Genomic DNA, 13,850 nt, shown 5'->3' on the forward strand with positions numbered 1-13,850 from the left:
GCTCTGTATGTGACACTGGGCAAGTGATTTAACTCAGTGCCTCAGTTCGCTTATCCGTTAAAGGGACATGATGGTAACAGAATCTGCTTTATCTCCTTGTTGTGAAGATTAAGTGAGGTAATCTATATAAAGCACTGGGAATAGGGCCTGACACTTATATACGTGTCTGCTATGATTGATAAGTGACTGCCTAGCATGACACAGTTCCTTTTAAGGAGAGCTGTGACTTTGGGCCTACAACCAGCTCCCGTGGTGCATGTCTTCTGAGTTTCCACTTAAGACTGAATAGATAGATAGCTTTGACTGGCAAGATTTCCTCCTACACATCCCTATCTCTCATCTAGGGCATGCCATGGATCTTGAAGTGTGCTCCATCAATGTCTTAATCCTCAGGGAGAAAACCATGCAGTTCATATCATACAGCACAAGAAGGACGGTCATCTGATGGCATTAATTCAACAAATATTTATGGAATGCTTTGATGTGAGGACACCTGGGGTAGATGCTGGGGACACTGAGCAAACCAGCCCCAAATCCCTGCTCTCGAGGAGCTTGTGTTCTCTTGGGGCGAACCTTTGTAATGCAGCCCTTTTAATAAATGAAATGTTTTTCCTGAACTCATCTAGCTAAGGAAGACGAAAAGTTCGCTTAAAAATATTCAGGTTTGGAAATGAACGCTCTAGACCTGTTGCTGATGGTGCTTTTGAAAACTGGTTCGTAAAAATAGATACTAAAAATGGTGTAGAAATACTGGTGATTTCAGATTTGAGGCGATTTTTCAGATAAAAGTTTGCAAGTTGGTTGACCTCCAGTTCTTATTCTGGGGTTGTGTGTATAGTACAGTCCCTCATACTTAGAACTCGGTGAGGACAGCATAAGACTCACTTTACCTGTGCTTCGATCAGATGTCAGGAGGCATGTGGGATTCCTCCTGCCTACGCCTCTCCTGGGCTTCCTCCTTTCCTCCTCAGTGTGGGCAGATGACATTCAGACTCAGAGGAAGCAGAAGCAGGCGTAGTGCGGTTGGGACTGATCTTCTAGAGGGAAGAAAACAGGAATTGCCATCACAGGCTGGGGCTTTCCAGCCACAAGGAAAGATCTGCGGTCCAGATACCATGCTGCTTGCTCCCTCCTTGGCTATTTGGGTCATAGCCGGTGCTGTACAGTACAGCTCTTCTTTCCTGGGGTCCTACAAGTACTTCATTGGTAGGTACTTCCCAACACAGCGTTTCCAGGGTGCCACTGCTAGTCAGTCAAGGTTGTTGGATGATAGGCATCCCATGTACTGTTAGAAACTGCTGGGACTGATGTGGTGGCCTTAAAGCTAACAGACACAATCACCAGCAGCTGTGGCCCATTGTTCATTGCCCGCTATCCCCACTTCTTTCCCTTTAAGAGACTGCTCTTTTGTTCAGGTAGGGTGGAGAACCCTTGATCTTAGGGAACAGGGGCCCCTCTTTTAATCCTAAGGGATGAAACATGGAGGTCTGGGCCAGTTATAATAAACCCATTCCCGAACCCAAACCCATCCTCCTTTACAACTCCAAGTGGCAGTGCGATACCGGCCAACGAGTCTGGTGGTTTCTAGGAAAAATTTTTTAAAAATTTCCCATATAGGACTTCCCTGGTGGCACATTAAGAATCCACCTGCCAGTGCAGGGGACACAGGTTCGATCCCTGGTCCAGGAGGATCCTGCATGCTGCAGAGCAACTAAGCCCATGCGCCACAACTACTGAGCCCGTGTGCCACATCTACTGAAGCCCGCGCGCCTAGAGCCCGTGCTCCGCAGCAAGAGAAGCCACCGCAATGAGAAGCCCGCGCACCGCAATGAAGAGCAGCCCCTGCTCTCCGCAACTAGAGAAAGCCCGCGCGCAGCAGCATAGACCCAACGCAGCCAAAAAAAAAAAAAAAATTCCCATGTAAAGACAGAACGTAATGAAGTAGCCTTATGCCCCTCCTTCTTCCCAAGGTGGAATGTTATTGTGATGATACAATATCTGGAGCAGTAGCAGCCAATTTACAACCCTAAGTTTAAAAAACGTGAAAATCAGAGAAACCAGGTGAAGCCTGACTGGCAGGCTATTACCAAAACTGGACTACCCACTCCCAGATTTCCTGTTCCGTGAGACGATTAGATGTATTTATCACATGTGTTATTCTGGTTCTGTTACTGGAGAATGGAGGGATTCTAACTGATGAAGCATTTTATAGTTTTTTTGTTTTTTGTTTTTGCGGTGCGTGGGCCTCTCACTGTTGCGGAGCACAGGCTCCGGACGCACAGGCTCAGTGGCCATGACTCATGGGCCCAGCCACTCTGCAGCACGTGGGATCCTCCGGGACCGGGGCACGAACCCGTGTCCCCTGCATCGGCAGGCGGACTCTCAACCACTGCGCCACCAGGGAAGCCCTGATGCAGCATTTTAATACTCGTCTTTGAGATTAGATGCCCCCATCACAGATGAGTTTCCATTATTGTGACTATTATGTAACCAAGAGAGCACATGGCCTAAATGTACTGAGTCACCTGACTTTTGACACAGGATCATTGGACTTTAGTGCTGGGGAAACAACTTTAGAGAACTTCGAATCCTGGGTTTCCTGCGTTAGGTTCAGTGAAACTTGTAGGCCTGTAAGTCACTTCCACCTAGAAGGGTTCCATGCCCAATTAAGTTTGGGAATCCCTCCTATGACATCCCCCTCTCAGAGGAACAGTTTGTGTGTCTATAGTTCCATTCCATCTGTCACTGCTTTTGTTCAGGACCCCTTTTCTCGCTTGTTTGGACCTCTGCAGTAGCCTTACTTCTGGTATCCTTATTTCTGGTATAAGGCAATCTGGAATAGCCTTATTCCCCACCGTCTTTGATTCATCTTACATGTTACCTCCATTCACTTATGGCTAAGCACGTGCTGGATGCTGGCACTGTTCTACTTGCTGGGGATACAACAGTATCCTGCCCTCATGGAGCTTATATTCTAGTCAAGGGAGCGATGTAGTAGTAAAAAAAAAAAAATACAGAGAAAAATATGCAGTATAGGAGAGAATTAGAGCTTTGGAGAAAAAACAAGGAAGGGAGAAGAGGTACAACTTTGAATAGAGTTTCATGGCAGGCGTTTCTGTGAACATAACATTTAGGTGGAGGCCCAAGGAAAAGCTCTCCAGGGAGAGAGAACAGCATGTATAAAGGTTCTGAAGTGGGAAGGTTTGTGGAAGAATGAGAAGGAGGGAATCATGGAGTGGAGGGAGGAGAGGAAGTAGTGGGGCCTGTGGTCAGCTGAGGAGTGGAGGCCAGTCACGTGATGGCCGCTGGACCCCTGCAGGGACGTGGCTGTGCTGACGGAGGTGGGACGTGTCACGGAAGTTCTGAGCAGGGGAGTGATGTTAACGGACATATATTTTAGAATGAAGTGTCTGCTTGCTGCGGTGAGAGTCGGTTACGGAGGTGGTGCTGAAAGGGAAGTAGAGGAGACCCAGTCGTGGGTCACTGCAGCAATCCAGGCAAGAGATGATGGCTTGGACCCCGTGTGGTTGCAGGGGGAGAAGTGAGAATTGACTGGATTTCAGATGTATTTTTTTAAAAATATTTATTTATTTATTTATTGGCTGCATTGGGTCTTAGTTGTGGCACGCAGGCTCATTAGTTGTGATGCGCGGGCTTAGTTGCCCCGTAGCGTGTGGGATCTCAGTTCCCTGACCAGGGATCAAACCGACGTCCTCTGCATTGCAGGACGGATTCTTAACCACTGGACCACCAGGGAAGTCCCTCCAGTTGTATTTTGATAGTGACAGGATATCATGACAAATTGGACATAGTTATGTGAAAATGTAGGATCAAGGGTGATTGTAAGCTTTTTTTAAACTATGCAACTAGAAGGATGGACTTTCCTTTTATTATGATGGGGAAGACTCTGGGAAGAGCAGGTTGGGGGGCGCAGACAGGAGCTCAGTCTTGGACAACCTTGAGATGCTTGTTAGACATGTAAGTGGAGATGTTTAGTAGTCACTTACGTATAACCCCTTGTAATGCACATCTGGAGTTCTTGGTTGACCTACAGGCTGAAGAGGCAGTCAGCAAATCCATCGTACTAAGTGCAGTGAGACTGGCTGAGAACACCTAGGAGTTAAGGGTAGGTGAAGAAGAGAAGAGGTACAAGGACTAAGTCCTGGAATGCCCCAGAGTTTACAGATCAGGGGTCAGTAAGAGCCTGTGAAGGAGCAGCTAGTGGGAAGAGGAAGAATAAGACATGGTGGAAGCTGAAGACATTTCCAGGAGGATGGAGTGATCAGCTGGGGCACATGTCACTGAGGACTGAGAAGTGACCCGGGGTTTAGCAACTTATGGGATTGACAGGGAAGTTTTGGTGGAATGATGAGGGCAAAAGTCAGAGTGGAGCAGAGGAGAGGGACAGTGAGTCTGGACAAGTCCTGGAAGGAGTTTTGCTGTAAAAGGGAAGACAAATGGGGAGGTAGCTGAAGGGGAAGGTGGGTCCAAGAGAAGATTTTGTCACAGCAAAAATTATACTGAGCAAAATTAAATGGGCAAGGAAGATTTTATTCAAGCTATTGCAATAGGGAAGAGAGGCCAGATCTCAGTCTGAGCCCAACTCAGCTGAAGCAGAGGGTGGTAGGGTTCTAAGGGCTGTAGTGAGCGGGAGCTGTAGGCCATCCATGTTTGCTAATTGGTTTTACCCCAAGGAAAAGTAAACTTCTCATATCTCAGTGATAGGAGGGAGTTTTACAACTTGGAGCAAGGTGCCCACTGAGGTTAGGCTCCTACCCTTTCATAGAAACTGGGTGATGAACGTGCTGTCCCCTTGGATTGTATTTCAAGAGAAGTTTCCCAGGACCTGGAGAAAGACAGTCCTGGGCTGAAAACCAAGAGGCTTTAAAAAAGATGTACGTACTTTTTAAAGGGGGCAGAGAGAATTTACAAGTGTTCTAAAGAAAATGCTTTAAGAAAAGGGAAGTCAGGGACCTAATGTCAGGGAGAATCCTATCTCAAGTTTAGTCAGCTTGAGGGGATTAAGGCCATCTTGGCCAGTTTCTAAAACAGATACATCATCTTCCTATTAAATTTCTGACATCTTCAGGTTAATCAAGACTCTTTCCTAGCCTGCTACAGCCTCATCTGTATCCACCCTGCCTCTTCCTGAGGCCTACTGATACCCCCAGCACTCTTGGCTGTGTCTGGGCCACTCTAGAAAGTGTTGCACAGCCTTACCTCTTCCTACGTGTCCCTCCTCTCTGCACAGGGCCCTCCCTGTGCAGGGCACAGCTCTTTTCTCATCTTCTCTGTGGGACTCTCCCTGACACTCACACCCAGGAGGATCCATGGTTTTCTCATCTATGGACTCCTAGAGTCTATGCTGCTTTTATGGCATTGCCTCAGTTGCTTGTGAGTTCCTCAAGGGCATAAGCATATTTTATTCATCTTACTGGTTCTGGCTAAAGAATTGGTTCTTGGTAATCATGTGAGTAAGATATGTATATAAGGTTGTTAGAGACTTGTTCTTTCCTGCTAAAACAGAGATCTCATCAACTAGGGAAAAGGCATAGAGCATTTTATTTATAATACTTGGCATGCTATGCAACTAGTGTTTATTTTGAGTACAGGTCTTCCAGCAGTTTCCACTGCCTAAGAAGTATGTGTGATACAAAGGAAGTAATTGCCTATGTTTCTGCTTAATGGCAAGAATTTGATTCTGAGTCTGTAAGCCCTACTAGGAGTATATTTAATAATTTGGCTACTATGAAATGTGCTGGTTGAGATCTCATGACTTTGAGGCTTCACCCACCATATGGATTCTGAGTAAAGAAGTTCACAGATGATTCCTATTTTAGATTGTATGATGATACACAGAGAGCCGTGCCAGAGCCAGTTTCTATTCCCCAGCTGTGTAAGTTGAGTGTGTGTAACTCCATGAATACAGACTGACAAGTTGGTTTAATATCACCTCGAGAGAGAGCTTCAGCTACAGCATGTGGGACTGATGACGTAATACAGCTTTGCAGGCTGTAATAGGTTTGGCAGGAGGTTTCATAGGGTATGGGGCTTTAGGGTTCAACTTTGGAGCCTCTGAGAAGGGCTGATGCTTTCACCTGTAACTGCTGGGGGAGCTCCCTATAATTAGAGCTTCAGACCTTTGAATGGGGCTAGAGAGGGAACACAAGGCTTTAGAGTTAGCAGGAGAAAATGAACATGAAAAAAAAAACCAATAAGCGGTCACGGAGCTGGCAAGAGTGAAGGCAATAATGAGACAGAATTAGTTCTTACTGACAACTTGAAATTGCCTGGAACATTATAAAATCAATCAGCCTGTGAAAAGCAGACTCACAGTGACCACTGGCTGGTGTGATATTTGCAATTTGTCTGGACACAAATTTAGAGAAGCCAGCGGAGATTTAGCCTAATAAACAGCTTTTGGCTGGTACAAAGCTTTTGAAAAGAGGGCTCAAAATTAGCTTCAACCAGGGTTCTCTTTCTCCAGCAATCTTGAAATCAGTAGAACTGAAATTGGTCGATTACCCATTTTTCCCTTCAAACATCTGTTGCTGTTTTGCTGTCCTTACAATGAATTACAAAAAGTCGTAGTGTCTTTTCCTATTGAATATTCCTTTGTGGATTGTTTCTCTGCTTTTTATCCTCTCTAGTGGCATTTAACACTGTTGGAGTGGCCCTCAAATTTCTGATGAACTACAGGAAACTATTATCCTACTAAAGTTACTCTTCTAACAGTTGCAATGGTTGCTGAGCATATAGGAACTCCTCAAGGAGTTTCAGTCTCTAGAAAGAGGCAGATGATCAGCCCTCAGCTGCAATAGGTTCAGAGAGGTGTTTGATTGTATTTGGTGGGTAAGACTTGGCAGAGCAGGGATCGTGTAGGGTTCCTAACTTTATCCCCCGAATGTCAGTAGATGGAGCTTTGCTTAATGGTTAAAAAAAAAAAAAAAAAAGACTCCCAAGGAGGTGGATGTGTTGAGAAAGGGAATTTCAGACACAGGGGACAGCAAGTACAGAGTCGCAGGAGTATGAACAGATCTCCAGGTTTACGTGATGGCCGGGTGGTGGAGGGCTGCGGGAGGAAGTGCCCTCCCCTTAGGTCGGGAAGGGCGCCCTCTGCAGGCCACGTGGAGCAGCGCAAGTTCGTGCACACAGCAGGTGCTCACAAGTGTTTACCACGTGGCTGAAGGAACGAAAGGAAGGACTTCAAAGTAGGGAGACCCCCGATTAGATTCGTTTTAAATTTCTCCTGCCTGCCACTGTGAGGAATGGTCTGGAAGGGGTGAGTCCGGAACAGAATCCTCATGGGGTGGGGGGATAGTGTCCCCCAAGGGACACTGAATAATGTATGGAAGTGTTGTAGGTTGTTATAACTTGGGGCTTGTTACTGGCATCTAGGTACACATCTTAGAATGAAGAGGACAGCTCCTACCCCGACCCCCCCAAATTATCCAACCCCAAGTGCAGATAGTGGTGAGGCTGAGAAAGCCAGGTCTAGAATGAGAACATCCTTAGCACACAGGTTGTAAATTTACTGAAACTACTACTGAAATGTATAGAGAAGATGTTTCTTAAATTTGCTTAGAGCTGATCTGATATTCCTCAAGAGCCCCATTTACCAGGTTGAAGGAAAAAAATGAACACTATGAAGTCTAATGTGGTTTAGAACTTGGTAGGATCCAGTAACTGTAAAGTCCCTTTAGAGTGTGATCAGTCTTTGGGAGATAATTGCACAGTCTCTTCTGTTGCCACACCCCCTCCTTCATTTTTCCTGATCTTCTCCAATTTAGTATCAGAGTTTTTGAGGGGGGCTCATGGGGGCTCACGAGATCTAATGGTGCCTGGAAAATTCTTTGAGGAGCTCAGGGACCACTGCTGGGTAGAACTGCCATCCTATGATTTTCAGCCTAGACTGGCCCAGCAATATATTTTTTTGTTTACATATTTGGGTTCCTTGTAACATTTTGAGAAAAGGGCTGTTCTGCTTAAAAAATAAAAAATAAAAACCCGCGGATTCAAAACACCTTTGAGGCCATCTGCACTGGAATGTGAATTAAAGGCTTAGATTGGTGTCCTGTGACACATGAAGGCATTTTTATGGGTATCATGACATTTGTTTCTAGGTTTTGTTCCTGAGAATTGGGCTACCCAAACCTTTTAGTCATGTCCAATTTTGTCATCATCGTGTAGATGTGGATAAAATCTTTTCATCATGGTCAATATGTTCTTTACAAATGTAGCAATTTCTCATTGAAAACTGCCCTCCTAAGGGAACATAATAGATTTCATAGTCCCCCAATGAAGAGGGGAGGTGCTAACTAGCCGTGTGGCTCCAAGTACATCATTATAGTAACTGCTTCCCTTTAAGGAATGAAGAGCTGGTATTACAGCCTTAAAATTCCCTTTTAATACCAATAAAAAAACATTTTCACACTTGTTCTGTGAATAAGGTTTCTTCAGTAACTCCTGCATGGCTGAGACTCTTCTGTTTCACCTGTGAGATTAGAGGACAGTTAGATGAGAGAAGGCTTTTGGAACAGGGCTGCGAAGGGTTTATGATGAGGCATTAATAAGTGTCAATTACCATGACTATAATAGCAGTCCATATTTATTGCTTGCTTACTATGATCTCAGCATTGCTCTGAGCACATCTCATCCGTTAACTTGAATCCTCATCGCAGCCCTACAAGTAGGTGCTGAGACGGGGAACCGAGATGTGAGGAGGTCAAGGTCACACTTGACCGGACTCCGGTTCAAACCCCTGTGGCCTCGTTCCAAGGTCCAAGTGCTGGGTTTTCTGTGTGTACTGATTGTTCTCTCTGCATTAATGCTTTCTGAGTTAGGATCGTCCATCTGCCTGCACTAGGAAAGCAACATCATGTCATCAGTGTCCTTAAGCAAAGATTAGGAACACTTACATCTCCCTGCCTTGCACTTTAAATATCTATTGGGGGGGGTTTGGTGAAAATTATTCTTCTAGATATCGAGCTGTAAGCGCCAGAACTCTTCCCATTTTATGACTGTCCCATTGTCATGGGTCATCTACCCTGGATTTGTGTGGCTCAGGGACGGGGGTCTAGCAGGGTATTGATGATTCATTCATCCATGCATTTAGCAAATACTTCAAGTCCATGATGGACACAGCACGTGCCAGCATTGTGGGGGTTAGAGAGAGAGATGCCTGCTTCTTCCAGAAGGATTTGATGTCAATATATTTGGTAAAGAAAGAAGATGCACATTTATTAAGCACCAACTGTGTACCAAGTACTGTGCTAGGCATTTTACGTTCTTATTTGATCCCTCTAACAACCTTGAGAGGTAGGTACTGTCTCCATCTGATGGATGGAAAACAATCTCAGAGACTGAGGCAATTGTTTAAGGTCGCACAGCCAAAATAAGGGCAAAGCCAGGAATTCAACCCTGGAGCAGATTAAAAAAGAAAAAGCTTTCATGAGATCTGTTATGTACAGATCTCGCCACGTCCAAAGAAAAGAAGAACCAGTTAGTTCTGGAGAACAGTGTTTTTTCAAACCACTTTCCATAGAATTCGTTCCAGAAGATGTTTCTTCCAGGGGTGGTGGAGGGGAACCAAATTGTTTGGTAGTCCAGTGTGAGGAGTGCCATTTTCTTCTCAGTGGTCCACAGTGCTCATTAGCACGGCGAGACCCCCAAAAGTACTGCAGAAGGAAGTTTTTTGCCTTTGTTTAATCCATGCAGTGTTTCCAAACTTCAAGGTGATCAGCAGAAGACCAGCTTGGGAAATTGTGATTTGAAGGAAGGAACCTTTAGGGGGAGAAGGAAGAATATGGATAAACTACCACTGGATAGTTAAAGCCTCCTTGGGTCACATTAGAGGCTGAGGGAGAGGGGATCCAAACCGCGCAGCACAAACTCTTCTCTGCCAGGAGTAATTTTATCTGTAAGGTCACGTTTGCTGCCTGTTTTTTATATATATATATATATATATATATATATATACACACACACACACACATATATATATATAAATATATAAATATATAAAAATATATATATATAAATTTTCAATGAATGTATTTATTGGTTGAGGTACAATTCTCAAAGCATAAAACTCACCTTTTAAAGTATACACTTTGGTGGTGTCAGGATATTCATAAGGTTGATATAAGGATATTAATAAGTACAACCATCACTCTGATTCCAGAACATATTCATCACCTCCAAAAGCAACACTGTACCCGTTATCGTCACTCCCCATCCCCCTCCACCCCACTGCCTGGCAACCGCCAATCTACTTCCTGACTCTGGGTTTGCCTATTCTGGACACATCATATAAATGGAATCACGTGTGGTCTTCTGATGCCTGGCTTCTTTTGATTAGCCAAATGTTTCCAGGTTTAACTGTGTTAAAAATATGTATCGGTACTTCATTCCCTTTTATGGCTGAATAATGTTGCATTGTTGGGTGCACCGTCTTGCATTTGCCATTTGGGAAAGAAAGATGGTAGCCGGAGAGGACCCTGTCTTCTCCACGACTGGGGAAGGGTGTGAGGTGGACAGCTATCGTTTTTGCCCCTCTGTTCCTTGCTCAGAAGCCGTATAAAAGCTGATGCTCAGGCCAGGGCAGGGGAACCAGGCCTGGTCCATCAGAAGCTTGGATCCAGTTTAGGTATGTGACCCAAGCCGTATCTGGATTGGTTGGAACAGAGGCCTGGCCCTCGGCTGGGGTCGCTGCGGGACAGTGTGCTAACCTTTGTCAGCACTTGCAGAGAATCTGCCTGAGCGTGGGTGTGACATAAAGGAAAGCAGGGGTCTTGTAACCTTACCTGAAACAAGTGGGTCGTGTGAAACCCTGAGGTGGTGTTTGACTGGTAATGTTAACCAGCAGAACGTTTGAGGTGGGTAGGGCTGACTGCTCTCTAACCTCGCTTCCTGATGATAAGGAAAACCGGTCTCACACAATTCTATCACGTATACAGACAGCTAATAAGTACATTTAAGTGTGACCAGGAGCCCCGTAGTTTGATTTATTCTATTAGCTTTATGAATTTAAAACTCCTTATTGTTTTAGGTCCGCAGTAAAGAGTCTGACTTCCTTTTTTGATGTTTGCTGCCAACTTTTAAGCCTCTTTCCTTCCTCTTCCCCTCCTGTCCCACACGTGGGTAAGCAGGTCAGAAAGCCTGGGTGCTCCTTCCTTTGGTGAGGGGGTGGGATTCAAACCACGCACCCTTTTCCTTGTGCAAACTCTCTCCCCATCCCCACTTCCTAATCACAGTAAGAACGCGGGCCAGTCTCCTCTTCTTCAGTCTTGACCTCCAAACCCAGAATTCCACTCTGAATTTCTAGAGTGCTAGAAATTCAGCTGGTGTGACTTGGGTTCCTGTCAGTTACTCCTAAAACACTTCTGAACAAAATAGAGTGCTAGAAATTCAGAGTGGAGGGTGGACAGGCCTATATTTGTCCCTCCTACTCTGTTTCTCAGTTTTCTCCAACAATTTCTGAAAAGCACAGGAGTTCCTCCTGTGTCTGCAGAGTGGCCACATCAAGGTCTTTGCGTGGAAGGTTCGCTTGAGGCAGAGATGATGGTATCCCAGAGGCAAGATTCTTTTCCATTAAGATCAGCATAAGTAACTAGAAATCTTCCAAACCCATGGCTTGGCACATGCCTGGTTAGGGGTGAAGCCCTGGGAGGGGATCGCCAGGGGGTAAAAGCCAGAGGTCTTGCAGAAATGATAAGCAAACATTATTCTTGCAAGGTGAAGAATGTCTCAAAGATTTGCCAGTCCATATATCTTGAATATCTTTAACTTGACCGTTAAGAACTTAATCCTAACATTCATCATGTTCATTAATTAGCCGCTATCTTCTTAGTCTTACTGTTAATTGGCAAAGCCTCCGTGTTGATAGAGATTTGGATAATAGAACTGTGTGTAGTTGTCTCTTGTAGGTTCCCTTTTTTTGTATAATGTTTCTATTAGGGCTACAGATTGTCCCTAGAGTTGAAGCTTAACCAACATAGACATGATTTCATATGTCTGTGCTGAAGCATTTGAAAATTACAGATCTTCTAATACCTGACCTTTGTAGAGATCCTGGGTCCAGTTAAGCCTGATGCTAGATCTTTCTGTGAACTTGACAATTTCATGAGCCAATCAATTCCTTCTATGTTTCAGCTTAAGCTGGTATGAATTGGGTCCCTGTCACTTACTCCTAAAACACCTCTGAACAAAACAGAGTGCTAGAAACTCAGAGTGGAGGGTGGACAGGCCTATATTTGTCCCTCCTACCCTGTTTCTCAATTTTCTCCAGCTAAACAAGTTCTGAAATTTGTGTAGCTGAATTTTTAAGGAAAATAGTAAAACCTTCAGTGTTCTTACCCAGACCCAGTTCTTAGTGGCAGAAAATGCAAATCTCCTTGGCTGCAATGTTAAGTATTGTTCTAAATTTCAAAGCTGTCTTACTGAAATCATGTTCCAGCTTTATTCCCCTCCAGCCAAGCTTCATGGGTGGGCTCTTTGTTCAACAGTTTTCCTTAGAAGATTGAAGCACTGGGAGGAAAATGGGAAGCTCTCCTCAGCCTCAGAGCACATGTTAACAGCACAGGAGGTACTAGGGTCCTCAGAAATAAAGATCATTACAAAAGAAGGGTACTTGTTTGCTTTTCATGCAAATCAGCATTTCCAGAGGACTCCAACATTTAAAAAACCAACTGAGGTTAAAAAAATGACAGAGTGCTCTCCGGATAAACCCCTGCCTCTGCTCCAGGGTGAAAACAGGGTGTCTTCCATGGGGGTCTCTGCCTTTTTGGGTCTTGGAGTCATTCTGTGTTGATAACAGGAAGAAGAGCCCCAGTGGTTCGGGCAGCACTTCTGATGCCTAAATGCAAGGTGCTGTGCTCTGCGCTGATGCGGTGATGGAGCGAGAGACAGACGTGCCCTCATGGCCTTGCCCTCCAGTGGGAAGTGGGCAATGAGCAAGGGAAGAGACACGTGGATCTCTATTTTTTTAAATTGAGTGCAGTAGTAGTGCTACAGAGAAAACGAAGCGTGCTGGACCTGTTGGGAGTGACAGGGCTGAAGGATGTCGGGGGGGGGGCGGGGAGGGAGGACTCCTCTGCCTCTAGAGGTGAGCCAGGGGAGCCTTCACATGAGAAGGGCTAATGACCCATTTGTCTGCGCACCTGAGTTGTTTCTAGTGCTAAGCAGCCTAAGTGACTGAGGTCTTACCGTGGGCTTATTAGACAGGAGAATTGGTAGGCAGACGTAGTCATTTAACAGCTGGTCGGTGGAGGTAGTCATTCAAACCTTGTATTGTGTACTAAGCGCTGGCAATATGACATAGAGGCTGGGTTTGGGTTTGAAGGTCAATTAGGGCCTGGCTACTGGGAGCGTGGTCCACTGACGGGCAGCAGCGGCATCCCGGGGAGCCTGTTAGAAATGCGGACTCTCAGGCCCCACCGCAGACCTGCTGAATCAGTCTGCTTTTTAAGTAAGATCCCTAAGACTCAGGGTTTGGAGGATCCTTAACGTTGGAGAAGCACTGGCTTAGGCAGCAGAGTTAGGAATGAGCAGAGCTGGAACCTGCCCGCAACTAGATCTTGGGTTTGTTGATGGAGACAACAGACATGCAAATACATGACTTCCTAGTGTGAAAGCTACAAGCAAGTAACAAGGGGCTGGGAGTGCGGAAGAGGGTGTGAGTTCCGCTCACCTGGCCCGGGTGGGGTGGGGAGGGGAGGAAGGTCAGGGGAGGCTCCCCTGAGTGATGACACCACAGCTTGACGGGAAGAACTGGTCAGATGCACACACGACTTGTAAACGGGGAAAGGCCGCACAGGTGGGCGTTGGAGGCACTGCTGGGTTTGTGGGAA

The sequence above is a fragment of the Tursiops truncatus genome, chromosome 6 (assembly GCF_011762595.2).
Source record: "Tursiops truncatus isolate mTurTru1 chromosome 6, mTurTru1.mat.Y, whole genome shotgun sequence".
Lineage (NCBI taxonomy): Eukaryota > Metazoa > Chordata > Mammalia > Artiodactyla > Delphinidae > Tursiops > Tursiops truncatus.